This window comes from Ictidomys tridecemlineatus, chromosome 1 (assembly GCF_052094955.1).
Source record: "Ictidomys tridecemlineatus isolate mIctTri1 chromosome 1, mIctTri1.hap1, whole genome shotgun sequence".
In the NCBI taxonomy this organism is placed as follows: domain Eukaryota; kingdom Metazoa; phylum Chordata; class Mammalia; order Rodentia; family Sciuridae; genus Ictidomys; species Ictidomys tridecemlineatus.
In genome coordinates this window covers 137,370,282-137,391,261 of record NC_135477.1, presented here as the reverse complement: position 1 = coordinate 137,391,261, position 20,980 = coordinate 137,370,282, and the positions used below count along the sequence as shown (strand labels likewise).

The 20,980-nt window shown below is 40.0% G+C and overlaps 1 long non-coding RNA gene across 1 annotated transcript; it reads left to right on the top strand.

Annotated features, from left to right (window-relative positions):
• The first annotated feature begins 10,660 nt into the window (after nucleotides 1-10,660).
• LOC144366432 (uncharacterized) lies at nucleotides 10,661-18,792 on the top strand. Its single transcript, XR_013425524.1, has 3 exons — nucleotides 10,661-10,781; nucleotides 15,557-15,601; nucleotides 18,625-18,792. It is a non-coding gene; the product is annotated as an uncharacterized LOC144366432 (long non-coding RNA).
• The last annotated feature ends 2,188 nt before the right edge of the window (nucleotides 18,793-20,980 follow it).

Sequence of the window (20,980 nt, the reverse complement as noted above, 5' to 3'; positions counted from 1 at the left end):
CAACTGTTGTGTTCGATTATAAACTCTGTATGGTCAGACACATGGCTCATTTCACTTTATACTTCTAACAGCTAGCAGAGGAGATGCTAACAGATATATACAATGCGTTCGATTGCACTAAAATGCAAATAAGCAAATTTTACACAAAGCCTGTTGCATTCGAGGCTGGGAAGAAAGATGATTGCCTTGTGTTGCCAGCCATTTACCCACAAAGGCATCATGGTACATCATTGTGACTTTATCAGCTAGCAAGTGGCACTTGGTAACCTGTTTTAGGAGGAGCCATATTGTGTTTTAGGATAGTAATTAATGCTTTTGCAAGAAATTTCAACTAAATGCTGCTACAACAATCTCATGATTTACTTTGCTTATTCAAAATTTGAATTTGTCCAAGGAGCCAATTAGAGTCACTGCCCATTTGTCCTACTCTAAACTGGACATCTTTACAATAATTGGGGCATGTCTGAGGCTTTTCCTTAAAATATGTGTTTATCAAATCAGCCTGGGCTTATACCAGATCACACTGGGCCTGTGTTTTTCAGCAGAACAGATGAACATTTGTGTTTCATTCTGAGCTATGGCATTTCATATTCAATTTTCCAGTTTTGTTCCTGTATCTGATACTCATTTAAGAGGATTTCACAGGACCCACAGGATTTGTGAAAATCAATGGGCAGTAAATTTACCTCTCAGACAACCTCAGAATGGCCCTCATTTACATCAGGAATTGAAACAGGGAAATGAAAGTTGTAGCAATAGACCACTATGGTCCAACAAGCTCAGAAGGTAGGGCTTCAGACCTTCATGCCATGGAGCATGACTTACTGATAGGCCACTATGGAAAGGAAGCAGACTCTGAAACATTCACTTAATTTTTAAAAGATGTATGTTAGATGCCAATGCTTATTGTCCAAATGAATAAGTCTCTGGCTGAAACATCATTTCTTTTTTTTCCCAATTTATATTCTATGGCTAATATTTTACTTTCCAGTGGTTTCCCAAATGTGCCTGATGATCACTAAGGGAGCTTGTAACCCCCTGCATTCCTGAGACCCTCCCCAGACCTCATTAGGATTTCTGAAGGACTCCTGGAGAATGAGCATTTAAAAATCTCTCCAGGTGATTCTAATTGAATCACCTTCCATTAACTGTTAGCACTTTTTATGAGGCAAATTAGAAAAGTGCTCTCTATTCTTTCTCGTTTCATTCAAGAATTTTTTTGAGTAATTTCTAGGTCCCAGGTCTTTGCTAAGCAGGAAGACAAAGACTAATTAGACCAGTCCTGTGTTCAAGATCATAAGGGAGACAAGACACAATAAGACACACAGAATACTGTGGTGAGAGCTGTGTAAGAATGAGATGCAAATCAAAAACTCTATATTCTCATCTGTTTGAAAGAAGTAATCCTGCAAATTAAAAAATGTAACCAAAACAAATTTCTCATTGAATTAGTATGAATATCAATCTGCAGTAAAATGAGGTTCTTTTTTTGTTTTCAAGATAGAGCCAGATTAAACTTGCACAGTATCTAGCACAAAATTGGCACTGAGTATTTATTGAACAAATTAATGAATAGGAATGCCCACTGTTATAATAAAGCAAACCAAAGGGATTCTTCCAATCCCTTTGTAAGTTTACTGAGCCTCAGAGTGTTTGTTCCAAGTGTTCCTGTGTGGGTTTCTGACTCCTACCTCTTCCCTGTGTTCATCAACAATACCTAGCTCACTGTGTAAAAAATGAAACATTTTCTTCCCTGTGAGCCACTTTCTTCTATCGCCATCCACATGGCAATGAGAAGTTGTCCTTATTCAGGACTTCTGTTTGTTTGTTTCTTGATATCTGTTTTCTTCCAAAGGCAAACTATTTAATATGAATGTTATTTTTTTTCTAAGTAGGGCATAATATCTGATCCTGGGCTTTCTATCGTGGGAATTTACCTTACTAAATAGAGCTTAATGCCACAAATATTTTTTTTTAGGCCCAGATTTAATTTTACTGGAAAGGGTTTAAATCTGCTCTGGAGGGACTTCCAGTTTTGAAAGATAATAAAATCAATTTAACACTGTTTTCTCTACTTTCTACATTCCCATATAAAGAGTACTAGTTGAACCAAAGAATGAATGAAGACTAATATTTGTGTCCTGTGATATTTTTCCTCAATAACTGATTCTAAATGTCATCCAGATAGAATGCAATTAGGGAACACAATGATCCCATCTTCAGCTTTCTAGAAGTTGAGGAATACTAGAACTCTTTTCTTATTTGTGGCCTCTTCCTTCATTTAAAGGAATCTGTTTTATTACTCATGAGCTTCATGAACCAGTATTTATTTACTCAGCAGAAATAACCACATAAAAATTATGACCCAGCTGTCTAGGAACTCATGATAAAATTGTTGTCATCAGAGTCTCAAAGCTCTGGTGATTGGCATCTGTGTGGTAGCCATTCTGCTTTTAAGTTAACCGGCCATGTTGTGTCTGAGGTCCCAGGCTGCCCCTGAAATAGAGAAACCTTTTAACAGGAAGACCAGTCACCTACTAAAAACGTATTTTTACAGATTGTGTGGAAAATTAAAATAATAAAAAAAAACTTCAAAGGATGAAATGGAATTAGTGATGATGAAGATGATGTCAGCAGCTAGCATTAAATGTGGTCCAGCACTACATTCATCGTATTGTGACATCTCACAGATATGATATTGTACAAAAGAATCAAGGCACAACAGATTATGGTTCCATTTGCACAGTGTTTTAGAATGGGCACAACTAACCGCTGCTGATGAAAGTCAGACCAGTGCTTGTCTGGGCAGGGGGTGATGTAGGAGGGAACTTCCTTGGGGAAGAGGTCTAGGTTTTGACTAGGTTTTATGAGTGGCTACACAGGTTGAAAGACCTAAGCTTCTGGTAGCTGTCATCTGGTGAACTCTTTGCCCTAAGGAAGTCAGGCCCGCAGATTATGACTCTTATAGGAGTAGTTCTCAGCCTTTATTTTTACATGAGTCCCTCCTGGACTGGTTGCTTGAAATGTAAATTTCTGGGTTCTTCTCAGCATGACTACAAAGGATTCTTAGGAAATGAGACCCTGAAATTGGTACTTTAAGCCGTCACCCCACATACTTCTGAAGCAAAAATCAGAGGTCGGCAGCACCCTAGAACGTCACTCAGGTTTCCTGCTTAAAGGCTGGGTTGATTGAGGACTGAATACATCCTTAGAGAGTTCTGCAAAAATCCATCCCTGATCTCTGAAAAATTATTCATAGCACATGAGAATGGTAAGTGGCCACGTTTCGTGTTTGAAGGAAAGGGTTCAATCTAAATACAAAAAGGAAAGTGATGAGCAGAGAGGGATGATGACAAAGGTGATAATGATAGCAGCTAGCATTAAATGTGGCCTCCTCCTCAGCAGTGCCTCTGCCGCTGCATTTCAGGACTAGGCCTCCTTTCATGCCCTGGTGATGCTTTTTGTTTACCTAGGACAACTGGTTTTTAATTGATTTTTTAATAAAGGTATTTCTTGTTCTCTTTCACTCTGATTAAAAACCAGAGCATGATCTCATCAGGCCTGGACAAGTATTGATGGGCTGGGGTATCATGGGGCTAATAAAGAGTGTTATCCAGTATTTTTTAGTGACACATAAAAACTCCCTCATGAAAGATACAGGAGGCAGAGTATAATATAAATGTCATTCTAGAAACAGTGGTACTAGGGTGCACATTGCTAGACATTAGTGATTTCATTAATGCACTAAGACAGGTCTCTCCCAGGGATAAGTGGAGGGGAGTGGGCACTGGAGGGTCAGGAAGAATGCAAAGGGGAGTCTGTCACCAAAGTGGCCCCATGGGTCTCTAGGATTTCCTAGATGTGTAGCAGAAAGCCAACAAAATGCTCCAGGTGAGTCAAGGAAGAAGTACTTGATTCAACTCTTCATTTACTCATCCTCGCAGTTTCTTTTTCTCAGAACACTATTAAAATATTATTTCAGATGGGATGAGGTATTGAAAGCCAGAAGTGCATTGAGGTTTATGTTCTTTCACTCACTGAATCTTTACATTCAATGTGATCCACTCTCCTTCTTGGATGACTGAGGGAAAAGAGGATTGAGAGTCTGAGAGAGGAATGTTTGGAGCACTCCCCGTGGAGGCTTTCAGATCCCATTTCAATTAGTAAATATCGGGTCCGGAGGAAAGCAAACTGCCCCATTTGAGCAGCAGGCCCCAGACTTGCCTTGGGATGATGGTCTGGTTTTGGAGATCCCAAGAAACCCCACTAAGGTAGAGGGCAAGAGAATTTTTGAACCTTATTTTCCAGATTAAAAGTATCGGTATTCTCGGATCTTATGCGTCCGGTGTTGTCCTGGGACTCTGGGAGGCCGAAAATGCTTAGGACTCTTTATTCCCTTCCAGAAAAAGCCTGACTAAGGGCATGAATGTATGAGAAAGGAAACATGAACTCCATCATTCACGCGATCTTCAGATTTCAAGGAAGCAAAAGGTGTAATGGTCTATCCGAAGGTCTATTTTGGAAGACATTTTAAAGTTCGATATGTTAGAAATCAAGTGAGAAAAAAAATAAAGACAACAGGACATAAATTTCTCTTGTATGTTTGTTTCTACTTTCTCATTATCCCTTTCTTTGTTTCTTTCAGGGGATTTTGTGTTAAGCAGGTAGGGACAAATGCCAATGGAATTTGAAATATTGCCCTAAACATAACTCCATTAGTACATACAGGCTGTTAAGACCAGAGGAAACCTGTGTGTGTGTATGTGTGTGTGTGTGTGTGTGTGGTTTCTACTACAAAATTGGAACTACTGTGAGCATATTAAGAAGCACAGATCTTACTGTGTATAATCAGTTGTCATGCCACAGAATCTACCAGCAATACTGTCTCCTTCATTCATTCATTCATTCATTCATTCATTATTCATTCATTTAACAAACAATCATTATCATGTCTGCCCTCATGTTCTCATTTCCCACTGACACTTCACTCCTTCTTTTTTGTTTTATTTTGCAACTAGAAGCTCAGAAAGAATTGTTAAGGACAATTTCCAAGTGAAAAGGCACAAAATTAGCATGACTTGTGATCCCAGGTGATGAATAATCTATAAGCATATAGAACCATTTTCAAAATTGGTTTTTTTACTCCTTTTTCTCTGTTAATACAAAAAAATGTTGTTTTGTTTTCACAAAATAATACATGTTTGTCAAACAAATTTAGAGACATAAACAGGCAAATAAGAAATTAAATAGAAAGTACAGACCACACAGGGCATCGCCTCCTCCCAGAGACAATCACTAATGTTCTTTTGTGAGCCTTCTTACCTAAATACGTACTACAGCCTTTGTAATAAATTTGTCTAAAGTGAGATTAAGGTGTATGAACTGTTTTGGGTCCTGCTCATTTATTTATTAAGTCTTGAGTACCAATAATTTCCTTTGACACCATTTGGATACAGATGTCAGTTTGGGAATTATCTTTCATCTTTTTTGTGTGTGAGTGACCAGATTTGTCTCTCTGTGTCTTTTCTGGGCATGTTTTTCTGTATCAGAAAACAATAATAGCAATAGCTGGCCCTTACTGAGCACTTATTATGTGCTAGTCGTTTTAGTAGAATGTCCCTTATAATTGTCAGAACAACCCTCCTAGGCCCATTTTACACAAGAGAAAACTGAGGTGCCAAGTCGGTATTATCACAAGCACCACCCTCACTGCCTGCATGTGTTCAAACCCATGGAGCTGGACAGAAGCCACAGACTCCCACTCAGTCTTAAAGCTGGTGAACAGCTTGGACATCATCTCCTGGTGTGAGGAACTGCACTAGGAGATGAGGTCCAAGCTGTGGAACTTGAGTCCAATCTCCCAAGTCAACTTCTGCTCTTCTTTCACTCCACCACACTGCCTCCCTGCAATCCCCCGTTATTTTTTCTTCTCAAAACTCAGCGACTTGAGTGTTTTGGGACATGAAAGATTAATAACCTCAGTCTGGACTAGGCTGACTGTGGGCAGGTCTTGTGAGAACCTTTCCCACACTTTGGTGCCAACAGGTCTCAGGCCTGAACTGCACGCCCCTGTTATTCTTTCTAGCTGTGGGTCTCCCTGGAGCCAACCAGACCCACCGTGACAAAGTGAACCAAAGTTTTGAGAGAAAGACCCATGGGACACTGCTACCCAACACATCAAGGAGCCAGCTCTGGATGTCTTTACCTTCACTCCAAACCCAGCGTCAAACCAGAGACACGTTGGAACTGTACCAAGCTGACACTTTAATCTCTGTAACTAAATCCATCAGTGAAATAATAATGCTGCCTACATTATTTTTCCTTTCCTAGTCAGTTATTAGCAGCCAGAAAAAAGTTTGTCTCAAGAAATCCACTTCCCTCAGGACCGTATTCAAGTGCCACAGAGTTCAGTGGGAAAAATGTGAGAGTCTAACTCCTGACCCAGAGGTGGGTCCTGATGGACACATGATTTCTCCTGTCTGCCCTCACCCTTTATTGGTAAACTAAGTGGCTTGTCTTAGGTAGATTCCAAAGCTCTTTCAGCTAAAACTGGAAGTTTCAGGGGTTGTTGTCAACCTTGATCAAAGAAACTCTAAGCTTGCCAATTTTTCATTAATTTAGGCATTTATCATCTATTCAAAATCTTTCTTAATATATGCAAGCTATAGAAAGACATTCCGTTAATTTCTTTCTTTCTTTCTTTCTTTTTCCTTTGGTATTGGGGATTGAACCCAGGGGTGCTTAACCACTGAGCCACATCCCCAGTAAACCATACCCTCACCCCTTTCTTTTTTCTTTTTGTTTTTTTAAATTTAGAGACAGGCTCTTGCTCAATTGCTTAGGGCCTCCTTAAGTTGCTGAGACAGGCTTTGAACTTGCTGTCCTCCACCTCAGCCTCCTGAGTCCCTGGGATTACAGATGCATGCCACGGCACACAGCCTCATCAATTCATTTCTGTTGTGGTGCCACCAAAGAAAAATGGAGGGATATGAGAGAGCATGGCCTGACCTCAGCTGGAAGGCCAGACATGACCACTGGGATGAGGTGGCATTTCAGCTGAGACCTGAAGAACATGTTGGCACCATCCAGATGACAGAAGAAGAAATGAGCTTTCCAGGCAAAGAGAACACCATGTTTGGAAGGTTGAAACCTAGGCTAGGAAGGTGGTTGAACCATTTAAAGACATGAGAGAGCCCCCCATGGACTGGGGTGTAACCAGTGAGGGGACTGTGGTTTCCCCTTGTCCTTCAAATAAAACCCAGTTTTTTCCCCTGATCATGGTTACTGGACCCCATATAACTCTCCAACTTCACTTTTCTCCTTCCTCATAGCTCTTCTATCTCTTTCTCTATCTCTATGTCAGCCTTAAGCATTTTCAAGTGCCAAAGTACTCTTTTTTAAATTTATTTATTTTTCTGATTTCACAATGCCTGACGCCTCTTCACACTTGGGGAGTCAGATGAGCGGTTACCACTTCCCTGAGGCCTTTCCTCTCTCATCTCAAGGAGGTCAGCTCTTCCCACTCAGTCTCTATCTCAGAACCTGTCCATTTCTATCACAGCACTTGTCATGGTGGTAGTTATTTTGTTTACTTGTTCAGGACTCTAGGACAGGAACTGTATTTGTCTTGGTCTCCTCTTGGAATGTTTGGGGTATGGAGGAGGCTGGAGTAGAGGCAGATTATGAAAAAAACATGTTGGACTGACTAAGGAGCAAGAGCCTTAGTCAGAACCAAGGCTTACTGTGGAGCAGGCTCAAGGAGAATGTGATCTTATGTACATGCTGCACATAGGGGACAGCTATGTAGAGGCCAGGTGGGAAAGAAGCAGGAGATGATGTGGAGTGACCAAGCAATAGTCTTGAAAGAAAATAGCAGAATGGACATGGATGGTGGAGTAAAGATGAGCAAGACTCTTGGACTCCGGTACTTAAAAGATAAAACTGTATAATATTTGGTGATGGGTTGGATGTGGCTGCAAGGGAGAAGAATATATCAAGGGAACCCCCAGTTTCCTTCTAAATGGAAAGCAGTAGAGGAGAAGTGGACTTAGGGAAAGATGATCAAGGTCAGGTTTGAGATGTTTTGTGTTCTAGGTGTCTGTGAGAGCTCCCAGTGGAAGATCTGTTAAGAGAGCTATGGAGCATATGGATCTAGAGTTCAGGAGGGAATACTCAGCTGGAAGGAAAATAGATTTGGGAGTCACAGTGGCTGGAAGTGGTGGTGTCCTGGGAGGAAAGGGTAGGCCTGTCTCTCAGCCTTGATGGATATGATGGGAGAGAATAAAGAAAGAACTTCCCTCTGAGAGCTTTGATGAGGAAGGTTGGCAGGCAAATGGGGTTTGATTATAGCGGGAGAGGGAAGAATTAATGAGAGAAGACTCAAAAGAGAGTTGGAGGTGAAAGTGGGATAGTTCTTGGTGGCACATGTAAGGATTTGAAAGATTATGAGGAAGAGTGAGTGGAGTGGGGAGGTGGGCTATGGGGAATAAATGAGGGCCATGGTTTGTGAGGCTAACCTAAAAAATCACTAAGGACAGCATGGACTTGAGGCAAGGTGAAATTAGATGATTTCAGAATTGTTAAGATAAAAAGCTGGTTCTCTGGAAGTTTCACTGAGAACTCTCGGTAAGCCTTGCAGCCAGGACGCAGGCCTCTGGAACATTTCCTCTTGGTTTATAATAGTTACAAATGTAGGGCTTGGGTTCTGGGTCAGCTATGGGCTTCATATCACTCTGGTCTACTCTTCACTGACCTACTGTTGGCCAATACATAAATTTTTCATTTTTACATAAAGTCAATCAAGAAAATTTGTATGACAGACCTTCATGGTCTCACCTCACCACATCTCAATCCTTAATTCTGTTTCAATTATTTTATAATGGTAAAAGACATGCAATAAGGTTGCAGGTAATGGAGAAAAAGAAATTTCCCTATTGTCGATTCACACACTATTATAATATGGGAGCATTCTGGTCTTTTTATTTGTCATATGAATTTTTACTATTTTGACAATTCGATATTACCTCCTGTTTATCACTTAGAATTCTGAACATTTCCTATGACCCTATAAAAATTGTCATAATGGTCACTTTGAAGTTTTATATTACATAAGGAATACATGCTTGTCCAAATTTATCAGGGTGTAAAATGAGAGGAAGCATAGTTATCTTCACCTGACACTCTCTCCACATCTCATTCCTCAGACAACAAATGCTTGCAGCCCAGCTTGTATCCTCAATGCAGCTTCTAAGCATTTGCAGACGCAAATAAATGTATTTACACAGAGACCTTTTTGCTACACAAAAGGAATCTTCTGAGCCTTTCCCCTTTTCTACATTGCTCATGCCAGCAAACATAAAATGGTCCCATTTAGTTAAAAACTGCATAGTATTTCATTAGATAGAAAGATTATAAAGACAGACGTAATTTATTCAACTGGACCTTATAGTCACTTTTATTTTTTTGTGGGGGGTGGGGGTACTGGCGATTGAACTCAGGGATACTCAACCACTGAGCCAAATCCCCAGCCCTATTTTGTATTTTATTTAGAGACAAGGACTCACTGAGTTGCTTAGCGCTTCACTTTTGCTGAGGTTGGCTTTGGACTCACCATTCTCCTGCCTCAGCCCCCTAACAGCAGAGATTACAGGCATGTACCACTGCACCCTGCCAATCGTCACTCTTGACATAAAAAACTCTGCAAAGATAATCCATGCACACATAGTATTACCCATAATAATAAATAAATATATTTACATTATGTTATGTGTGTGTATAAATACATATAAATTTTACCCTATTTTGGGTAAGAATAAATTGTTGAAATGGGTCATGACTCTTGATACATATTGTCCAACTAATTTTCCCAAAACAAAGCCCATTGGCAAGTTGTGAGAATAGCAAGAAAACATCTTTCTGTACTCACAAATGACTAACACCTGGAGGTCTGACATTATTTTCAATGTAAAGTTTATACAAATGGTCCTTAGATTTACTTTGAAAGAGACAAGGAGCAAAAATCAGTAAGGGAAAAAAATTGGATGATATGGATAAAGAAATATATTGTGGTTTATTTAAGAAAAACAGGAGCCAAACAAGTAAAACCAATCTGCTTTGATCAGTGGGTTCCATTCCCCTACAAATTCAGACTCAATGGAAAGGCTTACCTCCTTTTCTAGGAATGTAAACACTTCCTAAGGTTGGAGTGATCTTTTCACATCATAAAATACATAATCCTCCTAAAGTGGGTCCTTAGAATTTGTGGTGGTTGTGCTTATCAAATAACTGAAACAAATAAATCAGCTTTTTCCGGTTGGGAAAAAGTGGCTTTGTGATTCTCCTGGGGGAGGGAGGGGAACCCATGACACCTGGCATGGTTTTGTGCTTTAACATACAAGTTGCCCATAATAAACTGTCTCCCACACATGCCAGCATTCCTTTTAATCATAAGACTGTTTTATTATGGAAATATTTATAGTACCTGCCGTGGGCTGAACTGTGTTCCCCCAAAATTCATATATTGAAGTCCTCACCCCCAGCACCTCATTATGTGAGCATTTGGAGTTTAAGGAGGTAATTAAGGTTAAATGAGGTCGCTGAGGTGAGCTCTAATCCAATAAGCCTAGTCTCTTTCTGAGATTAGGGAGGAGATATGTGCAAAGGAAGGACTAGGAAGATGGAGAAGATGGTCTCCTACAAGCCAAGAAAGGGGTCCTCACAGTGAAATCAACCACGCCGTCACCTTGGTCTTGGACTCCTCCAGTCTTCAGAACTCTGAGGAGGTACCTTTCTGTTGTTTATGCCACGCAGCATGTGGTACTTTGTTAAGGCAGATCTGGAAACAAACGTAGTACCCCAAAAATGAAAAGAATAGTATAAGGAAATCCATGTGCCCATCACCCAGTTTTAATGATTTACTAATCATGTTTTATCACTTCAATTTTTTTCCCTAGAGTATTCTAACTCCCAGATAGCATATCATTTCACTGATAAACATTTTACTGTGCATCTCCATTTAAGGACTCTTTTTGGAAAAACATTTACAAGACCATTATCTTATCCAAGAAACCTAAAAATAATTTACCCATCACTCAACCCAATTTTCTCAAAGAAGATTTGTTTACAGAGAGTTTGAATCAAAATTCAAGCTCTGTTTGCATTGGGTTACTATTTTGTTATAAGTCTTTTATTTTAGCAAAACCCTAGTCTTCCCCATATGTGTATATGTTTGTTACTTATGGCAAGGGGTAGTTTGTCCTAGAGAAGACTTTACCTGATTTTGATGAATGTTTCTTTGTGGCATGGTTTAATTTATTCCCCTCTCCTCTATAGTTTTTGTTTTTAGCAATCAGACTTGGAGGCTTGTTTAGATTCAGGTTCAACATTTTAGGCAAGAATATTTTATTGGGGTTTGAATTTTAAAATGGCAAAAGAACCAAAAATTCATTTTCTATTTGAATTGCACTAAAATGAGTGTGGTGGCACATGCCTGTTCATTCCAGTGGCTTGGGAGGCTGAGGCAGGAGGATCACAAAGTCAAAGCCAGCCTCAGAAATTTAACGAGGGCCTAAGCAACTTAGCAGGACTCCCCTTTCTCAAACTAAAAAATAAAAAGGGCTGGGGATATGACTCTGTTGTTAAGGGCCTTGGGTTCAATAAAAAAAGATGCACTAAACACATAAAAAATGTCTCAGGTACCTAGTAGAAACAGTCTGATTTTGCATAACACTTGGACAGAGAAAAGGAAAAAAAAAATGAGAGAAGCAAAGAATATGCAAAGGTCACCGTTTTCACTAAAAATCTATCCCAGAATGGAATTTCCTAACTTCCAGAACAACCATTATATACTTCCGAGGTTTAAAAAAAAAAAAAAAAAAGTTGAATGGTTTTGTTTTAAAGCTATGTTGGTATGGCAGCTGCTCAGCTTCCCAACAAAAGTGTGCCAAGCCCACCACACTTGACCCTTGGAGGGCTTCCTCTGGCTGTTTTAGAAACAGCTGCCTCTGCTGGATTAGTCCTTTTAAGCCTTCCTTGTGACTCTGGGCCTTCTGAAGTACTGTTTCTATCAGCAGAAGACTGGGAATGTCCTACATGTCCACCAAAAGGGGATTTAGTTAGTAACTTATGGATTACTGAGCAGTAAATACTACAGTAAATATTGCAAGATGAAAAAAAAGTGTTCAGAACTATTTGTGCTAATGTGACACCAATTCCCAAATCTAACATGAAATGAAGAAAAGTAAGATTTAAAGATTGCATGTCCAGTAGCTACCATTGATGTCATACAATGCTTATTATATGCCTGAAATATTATTGTAAGAATACATGCAAAATTAGGAGAGAAAATTGGAGGACTGGGTGGCTGGTAGGGAAGATAGATTGCTTTTCCTTGTAGACCTTATTTTAGATTATGTGTAGCAATTACTCTTTTAAAAATTAAGTTCATCAGTGCCTTGGAAATTGGGATGTACTACTTGTTTGTCAGTGATATTACAGAGCTGAGCCAGGAGTTTTGGGTTCTTGCCTGTGTTTATCAAGCCCAGGAGATGACAGACAGCAGCGGGGTTTTCATTTGAAACACTTTTCAGCTTGCATCTGACCACTTTGAAGAGGGAAACCAAACAGACTTTAGGAACACAGTTTTCATGAATCAAACGTGTTCTATGTTTCAAAGGATTTTAACTCACAAATAGACCTTTCTCCAGACTGACATTCTCTACTTTGAGAAACTAAAACAAGTAGCTTATAACCAAAAAAAAAGGCATAAATTATGATTACTTATGATCAAACATGTAATGTCAAGCCTGAAAGAAACTTCCAAAATAGAGTGTGTTAGTGTTTCCATAAAACACGCTATGTTATACATTGCAGGGTACCAGGGAAGGAAGTCTATTAATAGAACTGAAAAAACAATAATAGGAGCCCAAGAGGGCCTGGTCATTTTTAAAGATATGAGAGTGAGCTCTCAGCTTTATAGTCTTAGAGCTATTAAAACACCTGACAGCAGGACTTCTTGTTGGTGTGAGATTTTTTTTTTATTATACTGTGTGTAGAAAGACATTCTCAAACAAAGTATAAAAACCATTCAAGAAAATCCAAAGTCCCAGCTATGAACCTTGATAAAGTGGTTCAGAAAACTGTGTTTACAGGTATTAAAATATTCCTGTGTGATTTTATTAACCCTGAGGCTCCCACGTTGTGGGGAAGCCTAGCGACAGAAGTACCATCTATAGAAAGCAACAGCGCTTAAGCACAAGTCATGTAAAACATAAAGAGAACACAACAGGGAGAATGTAAAATCGTCACCACAGATTTAAATCCCAGTCCCAAACTTCATCCCTCAGGTGACAAGGACATGCATTCATTAAAGGAGATGCTTCCTGTTTCTAGGCTCTTAGAATCTCTCTGGCTTTAGGTGCCATGCCCCCAAATTATTCTGGAGGAACTGAGTTCTTTCTTGTCTAACCACTAAAGCCATCCCAATCCAGCCTAAGTATGTGAACTTCTGAGTGGTGGGACTTAGGAATCTTCTTGTGGTTCTTTGCCCTATTAGCTAATTAAATTCCTCATTTGTTCCTTTGGGTTAAAGGATGGATACTGGGTATGCCCAAATATTATAAATGTACTATCCTGGTCAAAGGCTCTGACTGCAGCCACATGGGCTTGAGTGTGAATCTCAGTACTAGCACCTGGTAGCTATAAAACCTGTCCTGGAGACTAGAGTCAAGGTTGAAAACTGTGAAGCAGGTCACTGACTCCAGAGGCTCCTTCCTCCAAACCAGGATGGCTCCTCGGGGCCTCTGTGTCTGGCTGAAAAGACAGGATGTGAACAAGAAGTCATATGAATGATCAGAACTTAAGAGAAATGGGACCTGGGTGCTAAGAAGACCCAAGTGGGAAAGCAGGTGGCTTTGCAGTTAGGATAGGACCTCTAAAGAGGAAATATTTTGAGCAGAGTCTTTTTTTCCTCCTTGTTTTCATATATAATGTTAACTCAAAAGCAAGTTTAGCATAGAATAATAATATTGATCAAGAATTAAATACGTAAGATATATTCCATGCTTATACAAATATATCGAAATAGATTCTACCATCATGTACAAATAAAAAGAATGAATAAAGCATTAAATATAGTTTCTGTTAGTAAGAGAATTGTCTGAGCAGAGTCTTAAAACTGAGATGTCATGTGGGTGCTAAGGGAAGGCCACTGTGAACAAAGAAAATTTAAAAAAAAATGGCAGGTGAGACCACTCCTAGGCCCTGGCACCTGGCATGCAGTTTGACAATGGCTCATCGATCATCTTGCATGAGTTTGCCACTATTGAGGGACTTGGTAACTCCACAAGGCTACCATATATGCAGTGCTTTGCTTGTAACCAGAGTTTGTCACTCTGTGATTGTGGTAGGGCAGGAAGTTCTCAGCCTTCCGCCTCTGCTCTGGGACACCTTTTGCTCCTTTTTCTCTGACCATCTTATGCTTCATTCTTCCAAAGAGTAGGGATTATTAATCTGGACAAATTACAGAGTGTTGATTAGGACATAGTTACTAGGCATCAGGACTATCCAGTATGAAGGGATTATACACATATTCCCTGAGTTTAGATATCTCTGCCCCATCCCCACCCCCGGTATTCCTAAGTATTGCTTGCACTTCCCTAATCAAAGCGTAACATTGGAAGATTCCTCCTAGTTCAGTCCTCTCTAAATCCAGTTTCCACAACAGGGGTTATAAGGCACAGGAGAAATTCAATAAATGATGCCTTGATTGAATAATGTCCTGGTTGAGAGAAACTCCATTGTCTTGCTTACTATCGCTTGTATTTGGCATAGTGCTGCATGCTGATACTAGTTTTAAAACATTTATGATTCAAGCAATGAGTTTCCTAGAAAACCGCTACTAGCATCAAAGTTGGCTTACTGATAAATTGCATCTCATAGTTTTCACAACTGTGGGACGATTTGACATGATTGACCTACATCAATCAATCAGTTCTTCCCAGCAGTAAATCAGCTTGTGTTTGAAAACCACATCCAAGTTTGTTCTGAGGCACCTTGAAATGGGAACACCTGCTTTTATATGGGCTGACTGGGATTCAAAAAGGACCGAGGTGCTTCTTGGTTCAGGGTCTAGGGAAGATTACTGTCACTGAGAGGTGGACCCCAAGGTAAGCAAGCAACCTGAAGCAGAACAATCATTTTGCTGGTGCAGATTTCCATAGATATGGATGGTTCTGGACCAGCAGTGGGAGCAGAAACCTTCCAGTTCCCCTGGTGGTCCTATCTTGTAGCACAGGCTGAAGCACTGCAGTATGACTTTAGGAATCATTCCTGAAAGATCATCCCAGATTCTGTCTCTTCACCTTCCCAACAATTTCAAGAAAGCACATAAGTGTCTGCATTTTGTACTGCAACTGAGAAAAGAGCAGTGAAGAGAACAGACATGACAAAAGGCATAGAATAACTGAAAAGTGGACCTGGGGAGGAGAAGGCAAATTCTGGGCACTCACTTCCAGTAACACTGACTAACACTGACCTTTGCCTCTCTTGTCTCCTCCAGAAATCCAAATGGCTCCCCCCTCCCTTCCATCAGCTATCTGCCTAGGTATGGAGACCTACTCTGACTTTCTATGTATAATAAGTACTCTCAGCAGACTGTCTCTCTCTCCATCTCCTGCTCAAGTTTTCCTCATATCTTACCACTCCTGACATGTTATGTATTTATGTGTTCATTGTCTGTAAACTCCCTTAAGAATGCAGTCTGCATGAGAGAAAGGACTTTTATTCATTGCTATTTTCTCAACACCTAAAATAATAACTGGCTCATACTAGCTTCCCCTGTGCTCAGTGTTTGAGATGCACTCATTCATCAACTTCTTATGCCAATCAAATGAAACAGAGGCTACTTTCAATTATCCACATTTTACAAATGAAAAAGCTGAGGCTGAAAAAAGTTAAAGAATTTACCCAATGTCATGCAAGTTATTAAATGGTAAAAACCTATTAAATACAATCCAGGGCAATTTATCCATGGGTCCTGCATTCTTTCACACCCTCTCCTGCACATTGAGACTTTACCTTCCCAGTCCTCTTTCTCTGATCTCTAGCAAAGATAAAGCCAGCACTATCCTTATTTGGGGAAAATATTTAAAATTATTTTTGACTGGTAATTGTAATGTGAAATAACCACAAAACAAATTAAAAGGATAAGTACATCATAGTGCTCAAAGAAACAAAAGAGGCACAAGGTATGTATGACCAGAGGAAATCTACTCCAAAGATTTCATTCTTGTTTTATTATTAAAATACCTTTTTTTTCTCCACTTAAATGATTTCTGAGAAATACTTTGAAATAATCAACAAGTTAACAGGTTGAGAAACTCAAGCCATTTTCAAGAAATATTAGATTTTTGATCAAGCAGCACTTGTGAATATATTAGCCAGGGATGTCAGGATGGTGCAGAGGAAGGCCCCTCTTCCCCATTAAAATGACCTCTTGAGTAAGCTTGCTGGTAGCTGGGATGGCACCATTAGCTGTGCCTTGGTTTGTTAAAATACAATTCCTGAGAGAGACAGCACTTTTCAGTCTTCTCAGTCTTTTATGTAACTGTATCCAATTATTCACCAAAACAATTTTTTTTCCATGGGGAAAAAAGCAGAGAGAACAGGAGGTCCTGCATTCCTGAGTGAGGGCAGGGATCATAAAGGGGAGCAAGGAGCATGAATCGGCAGGTGTCCTGCTACTTAGCACATCTAAAGTGGAAGCTCGAATGAGTCTGCCAACAAAAATTAAAATAATTATTGAATTTTTTTCTTTGAAGGCTCTAAGAGGGCAATGACTGGACCTGTTTGTTCAGTTTGTACCCTGAGCACCTCATAAATGAGCAGTGCCTGGCATGTAGGAAGAGCTCAGTCAGTCCCCATTGGGTGAAAGAATCAGAGTTCTTGACCCCTATCTCAGGCTCTTACCTCCCCCTCTCCTGCCTTCCCATCCTGCAAGCAAAGCTCTGCCTTCTCTTTCCCACCATTGGAAGTGAATTTCTCCCTTGAGTTCTCCCAGCAAATAGTCCCACAGGGAATTTTATGAAGACTTCATCACATATAGACAATAAGAGCTTCTTCAAAAAATTTGAAAAGCTAGTTATATCACCTTTCACAGTAAAACATCCATGTATTTATATTCTTTCTCACTATTTGGATTAGAAGTCTCACAGGCAGAGGCTTGGCAATTTTGCCTTTTCAGTGTTTTTAATATCAATGTAAATGTTGGTTGGATTTTTATAAGGAAGCTTCATGTTTAAATTCAAGCAAATTAAAGGGAAGTGAAAAAACCACGACACCAAGTACATTATCTTACTGCTTTAGTGTGTCTTAAAACAGGGATTTGTAAGTGCTGGGTTAAATTGGCATTAACAACACACTGATCTCAATGGAATAGCATAATTGATTTTTAAAAACCCGGTAATCCTCATTTATCTGGGCAAGCAATGCATAATTATACACACATACACTAAGACTTCCTTGGGAAAATTAAGAGAAAAAGTGCATAGCTTAAGTACCATTATCATAGCATTAAAACAGCCTTGCCTTTTCTGATTTAGAAGAGCTGCATTTGATGGTAGTGAAACTAATGAAACACAGCACTTTCCCTTTGGATTATGTTGAAATTTGTATTAATATTCATGCAAACTGCATGATTTTGATATATTTTTTGAGGTTGCAGTATATATTCTTCACATCGATTTTCTTTCGAAGGATCGGTTCTTCCAACAACCCAAAGCATAGTAAGAAAGTGCATAGAGTCCTCCCTGGTCCTCGGATATACTCAGTAAAAAAGAGAAGAACACATCCCTTAAAAGACATTGCAAGTTTATAAAATAAGGACTTAACTCTGGCTTCTTACATTTTGGTTTTGAGGCAGTTCTGGAAAGAATTTTATGTATCATTCTCATCAGGAACAATTGGAGAATAATTTTGCTTGTCCTTTCCAAGAAACCTAGTCATCAGGGTTAGAGAACAAGGTTATGTTCTTGCCCATTCTTACCCATGACCACCTTCTAGGGAAACCACTTCCAAGCCTTTCACATGTGATGTTTAGAACGTGGAAGATCTTGCCCTCCCAAAAGTCAGCACTGATTATTATAGGTAATATTTGAGGACTCCATACATGTTTAACTTTTATAACAAATCCCTAAAGCTAGGGCTTTTATTTTATCCCTAGTTTGATGAGGAGAAGACTGAGGGAAAGAACTTTCTTGCCCCAACTGAGAGATGGCAAAGCCAAAATTCAAATCCAAGCATCCTGCAGCTAGAGCTTTCCCCAGCTCTAAATCCCTGCAGGACACCTCCTCTTACTTAATAAGGATCTAACAAGCAACCAAATCTTCACACCACCTCCACTCATGCTGTTAACTTTCTTGTTCCTTTTGGGGGGGATCTAGCTTGAAGATGATACTGGCTTGCATTCTTCATTTCAACTCAAACAACAAGAAATCACATCTTTTGACTCTCTTTAAAATTAATGTTAATGTTGTGTGCTCTGATACCTAAACTGTGAGTTTAGGTACTAAACTATGAGTACCTAAATTATTATCCGAAGTTTATATCACTCTTGCATTTCCCTCACAGATTCTTGGGTCCTACTTAAGAGCTTATCATTTTCCCACAAGCCAGCTGGAGGAGGAGGGACTATGCCTTGTCACTCTTGAACGCTGCTCACCTCTGAACCTCATTATGACAAGTCAGTTTCTGAAGCTGGTCTGTAGTTCTAGATAAATGATCATGTGAGGTTTTAAATAAACATACACCATTTACATTATGCTGTTTCTTAAAATTGATTTATCGCCGTCTTCTTTCAGTCCTGCTCTCTGGACATAAAAGACACTGAGCTTTTGCCGTTTACACAAACCAAATCCTCTGTTTGCTCTGATTAAGCGTTCATGGGTCTTTAATATTGTACAGGCTTTAGATTTGGGATTATTCCCTTTGGGAGTGGTGGAATTAAATACATTAGCCTTCAGAGATAAGGGAGGGCACCAGAGTTTAATTGCCATTAAAATAGATATGGTGTGTAACAAAAATAGAAGGCAGGAAAACAGTCTGCATTCTCATTTGCTGCTACAGCAGTGACTTGCAGCCTTCTTGGAAAGTCTCCAAAGCTGATGGCCTGGAAGATGTAGGAAATAGGTGAACATCGATCGTGCAAGGGGACAAGAAATTTCTGAGTCCCTAAAACGCTCTATGCCTAGGAACACATTATTGTGAAGAGTGAGAACCTTGGATTTACCCACCACACAGAACCTTCCCACACAGAACCTTCAGTTGTCTCTGAACCAGCACAATTGTCAATCAATGCAGTCCCATGGTATCACCCCAACCTCCTTTACATCTCAGAAGGCATTTCAGAAATGGGAAAGAGAGACCACTTTCCTTGTTGACCCCAATTAGTGACTGAACAAAGAAGAAAATTTCATAGTTAATTCCAATTCGTGCCTTTTTTATTTTTCACTATTTCATAATTGACTGATTAGTCAGTTTTCTTTTTCTATTCATGAATATTGTAAATGGATCTTTGGATCTTGTCACAATTCCCCAGAAGCCATTGGCCATGGGATTGGGCAACTTGTCCAGTTAAGTCAGATGTGATAGAAATGCTCTTTTAAAAAAAAAAGCTGTGTGTGAGCTGCATGTATTTAACTGTCAATTTAAAAACTTTTCTGGCTTTTAGGTTTAAAGCTAGATTGGGAGGATGAACAAAATTAATTCTTGCCCTTTTGACTAAAGAAAATCAAGAGAAACATCTCAGAAAATAGGAGTTTATTGGAAGGGAGTACATATTGAATTAAAAGTATATTAGCCGGATTCATTTATTTGAAATTCTAGAAACAGCAAAACTAATCAATAGTGACAGAAAGCAGATCAGGGATTGTCTGGGGCCAGGAGTGTAAGAGAAGAGGAAGGCGACAGAAAAGGAGCACAGGGAACTTTTTGGGTGTTGGAAATATTGTAAATCTTAACAGCAGTAGTCGCACAAATTCAACTCGTCAATGTGTACACTTAAAATAAGTGCATTTTATTGTATGTCAATTATACCTCAATAAAATTGATTTTTAAAAATATGCTGGCATGAATTACTGAGGAGCCAAGGGAAAACTTTCTAAATCATCTTTTATTTTAATATAAAAGAAAAATAGTTGAGCTAATACTCCAGGAGTCATTAACAGTAGAATGGATTTTTTTTTCCCAAACAAAAATAATATATATCCATCAGCCTTAAGTGCTGCAGCTGACAGGCTGAGCTGTTATTGCCAACTGCTATCTGAGAAGTTTCGAGCTGGCTCTGCGGGAGGAGCTGCAAGCCTTCCAGCCCTCCCCCAGGCTGCGCACAGTTTTTGTTGTTGTTCGCCCGGCCGCGTGTTCATTCACAGTAACGCATCACGAGGCAACCAAATTAATCGCAAAATGTGCTTTAATCTCCTACATAAGCTTGGAAATACGTATCCATCTTGTGCCCAGCTCGCTCCCCGCTGCCCCGTCTTTTTTCTTTCTTTTTTTTTCCCCCTCTCTCTCTCTTTCAAGTGCTGAAGTGGCAGTTCTGGAATGTTACATGTCTCCATTTCCCAGTGCTGGTTAGTCAAGAGAGCAGCAAAGTGTGCACGGTCAGATCAGTCCCAGCACCTAAAGGAGGAGTAGTCCTCGAGATGGAGGGGCCGGGTGCGCGGGATGGGCTGGTAGTTGGAGCTGGCACAGTGCCCTGGCAGCATGATCCGGAGCTGGGCGCTGCACAGGACCCTGGGACCCTTCCTCCACACGTAGGACGCACCTCCCTGGATACATGTAGAGAGTTTGGGTTTTATGATTCAACAGTTGATAGTGAGCATCCCCCCCACCCCCACCCCACCCCACCCCCCCACCCCCCCACCCCCCCACCCCACCCCACCCCACCCCCGCCAGAGGAAAAGCAGCCAGAGCCAAGCATTTCTTT